Source organism: Dioscorea cayenensis, chromosome 9 (assembly GCF_009730915.1).
Source record: "Dioscorea cayenensis subsp. rotundata cultivar TDr96_F1 chromosome 9, TDr96_F1_v2_PseudoChromosome.rev07_lg8_w22 25.fasta, whole genome shotgun sequence".
NCBI lineage: Eukaryota > Viridiplantae > Streptophyta > Magnoliopsida > Dioscoreales > Dioscoreaceae > Dioscorea > Dioscorea cayenensis.
In genome coordinates this window covers 24,764,454-24,770,777 of record NC_052479.1, presented here as the reverse complement: position 1 = coordinate 24,770,777, position 6,324 = coordinate 24,764,454, and the positions used below count along the sequence as shown (strand labels likewise).

At 39.4% G+C, this 6,324-nt stretch overlaps 1 non-coding gene across 1 annotated transcript; it reads left to right on the top strand.

Moving 5' to 3' along the window:
- Window positions 1-1,152: 1,152 nt before the first annotated feature.
- LOC120269826 lies at window positions 1,153-1,259 on the top strand. Its single transcript, XR_005539459.1, has one exon. It is a non-coding gene; the product is annotated as a small nucleolar RNA R71 (small nucleolar RNA).
- Window positions 1,260-6,324: the final 5,065 nt, after the last annotated feature.

The window sequence follows — 6,324 nt, the reverse complement described above, 5'->3', positions numbered from 1 at the left end:
ACTCCCTAGATCTTTTTGCTTCCTCAGTAGCCGGTTTTGAAGTAATGATGAACTCCCTTCACTCAATGTCGCCATTGACACCTCCTCAAGTTTCCACTTATTTGATAATAGATGTATTTTGGCATTTGGGATAAGGCTTCCACAAATGGTACATTGATGTGCAATTTCTTCAACAAGTCAAGAAATCTCTTAAATTGTTCATCTGTATGATCATTCTTCATCCTTGAAGGATAGTGGAGGTGAGGAATGTACTCCTTTACTGGTGGTGGCATTCTCTTCTCAATAATCAGAGTAGGTTCACTTTCCCTTGTCGGACTCTTAACGTATTTAATTTCTGGCTTGTTTTCCTTCTTCATCACCTTCTCACTACCCATCCCCAAACCTTCACCACTCTAAAGAGTGATTGCTTTGAGATGCTCATGGGATTGGCTTTAGTGTTACTTGGTAGACTTCCTTGAGGTTGCTTAGACAACAATTTAGCAATCTATCCCACATGGTTTCCTAAATTCTGAAAAGAAGCATGTTGGTTTCTCAGTGATGCCTTTACACCCCAAACCCTATTGTCTGACTGTTAGAACTTAATACTGTACTCTGAATAAACTGATTAAGTACCTCTTCTAATGTGAGTCTCTTATCAGTCTGTTGATGAGCAGGAAACCCCGGTGGAGATTTTTGTTGTTGTCCTTGAACATTCTAAGAAAAATTAAGGTGATTTCACCATCCACGGTTGTACGTGCCACTGTTGAGATTCTTTTGCTATCAGTGGGTACTACCACGAAATCAACTTGCGCGACGGGTCCATGTGCCATCCCTACAATGGAAACATCCAAGGGATCATGTCCTCCCCCACAAGTATGACAAGCCATGACCATAGCTGATTTTTGAGTAAACAAACTATCAAACTTCTTGCTCAATGCCATCACCTGGGCTGCTAATGTTGTAACCTCATTGACCTTAATCATCCCAGCTGGCTTGGCAACTGATTTGCCTCCCGAATTCCACTAATAATTATTCATGGCTATTTTTTTAATTAACTTTTTGGCCACCTTCGGGGTCTTACTGCCAAGTGATCCCCCTACTGCAGAATCAATGAGCTGTCAGGTACTCTGATTGAGACCTTGATGGAAAATCTGAACTTCCATCCATTCGGGGAGGTTATGATGTGGAAATTTACTCAATAAATTCTTAAATCTTTCCCACCCCTCAAATAATGACTCAGTGTCCAATTGTACATATCCTGTAATCTCTTGACGCAACTTAGTCGTTCTTCTTGGAGGAAAATAATGGGCCAAGAATGCTCTGACAAGCTATTCCCAAGTTGTAATAAATGCTCGAGGAAGAGCCTGAAGCCATTGTTTATCTTTTCCTTTCAGTGAAAATGAGAATAAGCGGAATCTAATAGCATCGTCGGAACATTATTGATCTTGAGCATGTCACATACCTTGAGGAATCCACCAATATCACTATTGGGATCCTCATTTGGTAATCCATGAAACTGTACTAAATTATGAACCATCTGTACAAATACAGGTTTCAGGTCAAAGTTGTTTGCTGTAACTGGTAGGTACACTATACTTGACTAAGAACCATCAAGAGTGGGGATAGCATAGTCTGATAGGGTCATGTGTCAGTTCCCTTGATCTGAAAACAAACAAGAGAAAAAAATCCAAAAACAATCAAAGAGAAAATAAATATAAACAAATAAGAGAAAGAAAAGAAATGGCTATAGTGACAGATATTCAAATGTTCCTAATATCACTAATCTTCTTCGGTAATGGTGCCAAAAACTTGATACAGACATAAGTGTATGTGCCGATCTTGTAATAAAGAGTGCATAAAGCAGAGTGTCGGTCCACAGGAAAGAAAGTGAGTACTAGTAAAAACTCTGGATCTAAAAAATAGCCTAAATTGTAAAGTGCTTTTGTGTGAACAAGAGAAAGCAAAAAACAAAGAAATACTGGAAACAATACGAGAGGAATCAAGTAAGAAAGTAATGTTAGAGCATAGCATCCCTCAAGAGTTATTGAGTACAGGACTATGGTGGTCTAAACATGAAATTTTATCTGAAACTAGAGGTTTCGAGAATTATACTAAACCCTGATTTCTCAGGCGAAGAGTAATTGAATAAGTGTAGAGCAGGTGTAGACATCCACATAATCGCATTAACACTCTATAAAACCTCACTGTGAGCGAAAGACAATCTCTTAAGCAGATTATCTTCCCCTAAAGAAAGAAATTATCCCTAATCCGAATGCATAACCGAAATGTGATTTCTCCTAAACTCCACTCCATATGATTGAAAAGAGTACGGAGATTGCCAACAGCTCACTTGGGAGAATTGAGGGAGATGGAGTCTCTAAAGTACCCTATACCCAGGCTTACTCACAATTCCCTTTTAATCATGGCATGCCTATTCTAGGTGGGTATTTCTACTCATCACGTAGCACATCAAACATGATAGCTAGGGCATTTTCCTTGTTAGCATCCAAACATTCAAACATGCAATTAGATTCAAATAGATGTGATTGGAACTATGAAATCAATTAAAGCACCAAAGATCTAACAACCAATGTCATAGAAATAAACCCTAGAGTTCAACTACGGCCAAACATTTACAAATTAGTCCTCCATTAATCGAGGGCAATCACTCAAGATACAAAGAATAGAGATAAATATAAGATCCATGAAAACTCCCTTATTAATCCCTAGGATGGAGAATCGTCGAGGTAGCTTCCACTCATGCCGCCAAGATGAACTCGATGTCTATAACCTTCAATCTCCTTGAATGCCTGGCCAAATCCCTTCCCAAATCTTGTCTAAGGTGATGGAGATTTAACCCTCTTCTTCCTCAACCTCATCTCCAAAAATTTCCCCAAAAGAATAAAAAGATAGAATAGAAAATGCCCTAGAAATCCTCATAAGTTCTATTTATACCCGACTGCTTATAGGATGCTTATGGGCGTAAGGACTAGGCCGCATGGGAGCTAGAGATGATTGTCTCGAGTCTTATAGGAACACTTACAGTTGTAAGCCCCATCCATAGGGTTTTCTAATTTTGTTACAGTTCTGCTTATTGTCGTAAGTGCTGGACCGTAAGCTTTGTTGTTCTACTTCTTACGACTGTCCTTACAGGCGTACACTGCAATCGTAAGCTCCTCGGGATGGTCCTTACCAGCATCCTTAAAGGCTTAAGCCTTGCCCATAAGGTCCTCTGAATTGAATATGAATCCCCTTATGGTCATAAGCATGCACACAAGGTCTTCTGAAATAGACTTATGACCATAAGATTAATCGTAAGCTAACTATAAGCTACCCAGTTTGGCTTATCATTGTTCTAATAATATTGAGAGAGCTCCAACTTCATCATTTTAAGTCTAAAATACTTCCTTTGGCTCTCCCACTTGTTAATACAACACACACAATATTTAGCATTGAATTCCACATTATGGTTCTAATACATTGATATGGCCGAATTGTGTGTGTGTACCATAAGTGCACGGGTTATCGAAGTAATAAAATACCCCGGTTAGTGGGTAGTCAAATCTACAGGGAATAGATACTTAAAAACAAGAATTATTGCTATTTAGCAATAGTGAAAACCAATTTGTGATTTTGATTCAAAATATTAATGCAAATAAAAGAAAAAGAGAAAAGAGAAAGCAAAAGGAATAAAGAGAGGTAATCGATGGTAAAATAGGGTACTCGGACGATGCTTACACTAGGACTATTGTTTCAAGTGTAAAACCAATATTATGCCTCCTGACTGAGATCTAATGAATCATGGAGATCCAAAGACACACGGTCCCAAACCTAAGGTTAAACATAACTAGCCCTCTACAATATTCCCCGACGGAAAGGGATACTCTCAACACCTCACACTGTGTGGGGCTGCTTGAGATTCTAGGGACTTCAAGTGATAAACCTTATTCCCTAATTTAGATTTAACCCTTTGTTCAAGGCGAAAAATCCCTAATCATAATTAGACCCCAGCACTTAAGGATTACCCAACACTTCACTCTGTTGCTCGCGCAACTAAGCCCTGGAGGAGTTTGTCTCTTAGCACTTCACTATATCATGATTGCAAAAAACTCATGGAATGTGAAGGTAAGATAAATCACGTCGGAGGGAAAATGGAATGTTTCGCTACTTCTCGACACACCCTCTCAACCCTCTTCAATCTCGCTAAGTCCAATCCTAATGAAGTGTCACTCATTCAAAGGATTACCTTGATAGACTCTCAACCCTAGTGTCACTCTAAAGGAAAATCAAATTAATAAATACAAAATATTGAAACTCATTTAAAATATCAATTAGAGGAAACGTTATAGAAGTCAATGAAACAAAATCATCCTAGAATTTACAAGCCCAAGTAACCACTAGGGGTTTAGCTCTCCATGGAGCAATACAAAGTCAAAGATGAAAGAAAAAATAAGTGCAAGAAATCCATAGAGATAACCCCCTTGTCGTCCGTGTCGATGGTCTTCAAGAGTTACCTCGTCTTCTCCAAAGACTCCTCCGCCAAGCCTAGGGAACACCTCGTCGAATCAAAGCCGTCAGAAGCTCCACCAATAACTCTCCTTTGAAGAAAATCAATGTCGAATGCCGTAGAAATGCTCGAAAATCCCAGAAAAAACCTCTCCAAACCCTAGCCACGCTCTCCCCAAAAGATAGGCCAAAGATGGGGAAAACGTCCCCAAAATAAACTCTTGAAGCGGTATTTAAAGGGCTGAAATAGGGGTTTCACACGTCCATGTGGAATTTCTACACAGGCATGTGAATTTTCAGGCTTCTCATTTTCTATGTGTTGTGAATTTTAACTACTACAACAATTTGCTACAAAAAACTTGACACGTATCCAAATTGCATGTGAACCGCAAGTGCACGAGTATCGAAGTAATACTTACCTCTGTGAGTGGGTAGTCGAATCCACAGTGAACAGAAGTATTAGTAGTAACCAATTCTTAGTTATCTAGTCTAAATCAATGGATGTGATGAAGTGAACTAATTGCAAGAATATTAATAAGCAAGCAAACGGGCAAGATAGAAAGTAAAGGATATCTCAATCAATAAAGATGAGGTACCCGGGTGATGCTTCCCCTATGATCTAATATGAATCTCAAGATTCTCTAAATGCTTCTAAACTGAGTCTAATGAGTTAAGATAATCTAAGAATAACTGGTTCTTACCACCAAGCCACCTGTACTAGTCCCTTACAAGGTCCTAGTGGAAAAATCACTCAATTTCAAAACCTCACACCCCATATGACAGGAATAAACTCTAGGGATACCTAAGAGTGAAATCGATTCCTAAAGATAGATCCAACCCTATTTCTAGGTGAAGGATCCCTAACCCCTTACAAGGTCCAAGCGGAGAAATCTATCAATCTCATGCCTCACACCAAATATGGTTGCATAGAGTTTAGCGAATACGGAGATAGGAAACACTCATTGGAAGGGAAAGGGGACACTCCACTATCTCATGACTCACCTCTCAACCCTCTTTAACCTTGAAGTTCTAACTCTAATGGAAACCTCTCTCATCAATATAACAAATTATGTATAATAAATCAATCACAAAGATCAATACAACATGCAAGCCATGGAAACACAAGGTTTAAACTCAAAACTCGGATTTAATGGAAACATAAAGCTAATCAATACAAAAGAAAAGATCCTAGGGTTCACATGCCCAAATACCTACTAGGGTTTAGCCCTCCATGGAGCAAGTTACAAAATAATTATTAATACAATGAATAGCAACGAAAACCATAGAGAAAACCCCCTTGAATTCATGATGATGGCCTTGATGGGTCACTCAACGTCTTGAAGAATCCTCCTCCGAAGCTAGATTGCCGAAGGCCACCCTCTATGCTATGACGGAGAGAAGATCGATCAAAGTTGGTGATGAACAGCACCCAATATTGCCAAAGACCTCCTCTAGAACCCTAGCTTCCTTGCCCTCTAACTGCTCATAAAAGCCCCGCAAAAGTCTCCAAAGAATAGGGCAAATAACCTATTTATAGTCCCAAAAATTGGCTGTCACATGCCTTCATGTGCCCGTGTGGATTTTCCACATGCCCGAGTGGGCTGCAGGAATTTTCACATGGTCACGTGAACAGTAATTATGCTATTGTACTGCTAAAAAAATGCTACGGTGTTTTTGATACAGTATTTTCCCTAGAGTGATCTTCACAACCGTGATCCAAACACTCTTCTCTTGAGGCCACATGGCCGGGCACACGTTCATGTGGTAGGCTTTAAGACTTTTCTTCATTGAATCATCCTTGAAAGGTTTTGCAATCTTCAAAAAGAGAAGGAACATGAA